At 62.1% G+C, this 946-nt stretch overlaps 1 long non-coding RNA gene across 1 annotated transcript in view; it reads left to right on the forward strand.

The window, feature by feature from the left end:
- The first annotated feature begins 2 nt into the window (after positions 1-2).
- LOC102374138 overlaps positions 3-946 on the forward strand; it is a 41,833-nt gene continuing 40,889 nt past the window's right edge. The window contains exon 1 of the long non-coding RNA XR_323615.3: positions 3-37. This is a non-coding gene — a long non-coding RNA (uncharacterized LOC102374138). The remainder of the gene's footprint in view (positions 38-946) is intronic.

Raw genomic sequence — 946 nt, forward strand, 5'->3', positions numbered from 1 at the left:
ACCGCTCTAGCTGAGAGAAGGATGGTAACTCTGAGAGGTTTGAGCACCATGGTTTAGCCTGATGGCTTAGAGTTAAGTTGTTATAGCCAGGAGGCTCTAGTTTATGTTCGGCTTACATATTATACCAGAGGCTTGGGTGAGGCTGTAGGGGTTGGAGGAGGCCTCATAGGGACCCCAGAGGGGTGGGGCCCCAGCGCCAGTGAGGGCGCAGCGCCAGTGTAGGCGCAGCTCACAGTGAGGAGCGCAACCAGTGGGTTGCGGGCGGGGAACAAAGACCCCGGGTTGTGTGTGGGGTACATAGACCCCAGCCCCAGAGAGGGGCAGCCTTGAGAAGCCCCAGCGCGGGCATGGCGAGCCCCAGAGAGGGGCAGCCTTGAGAAGCCCCAGCGCGGGCACGGCGAGCCCCAGAGAGGGGCACTGCTAGGAAGCCCCAGTGCGGGCATGGCGAGCCCCGAAGAGGGGGAGCGCCCTATTGAGAAGCCCAAGACGGGCGTAGCGAGCACGGCTATAGGCTAGTGCGGCAACAACCCTCAGACAGGGGCAGGGTGCTGCGGTGGACCCTGACGGAAGGGGTTAGTAGTACGACGCCCCAGGAGAAAGGCGAGGTGCTGCGGTGGTCCCCGGAGAAAGGGGATAGCAATGCGGTGAGCCGGAATCGGAGAGGATAGCCGTTCGGTTGGCCTAGAGGACTGTAGACCCGCTAGAGGGTCCCTGAGCGGGACAACGCTATTAGAGAAGGCCCAGAGTGGGCTTGGCGAGAGGCCCCAGTGTGGGGCTATGTATTGGAGAGAGCCCAGAGTGGGCTAGATCCAAGAGGAGGCCCAGGAGAGCGGGCGTGTATTTTGACGGACCAATGTCCGGTACATCAGCGAGGCTTGGGACGTGGTATTAGGGGTTGGTAGGAGCCACGCGTAGCCCATAAGGCTAGGGGGTCTGGGGAGGACCC

Source organism: Alligator sinensis, unplaced genomic scaffold (genome assembly GCF_000455745.1).
Source record: "Alligator sinensis unplaced genomic scaffold, ASM45574v1 scaffold361_1, whole genome shotgun sequence".
Classification (NCBI taxonomy): Eukaryota; Metazoa; Chordata; order Crocodylia; family Alligatoridae; genus Alligator; species Alligator sinensis.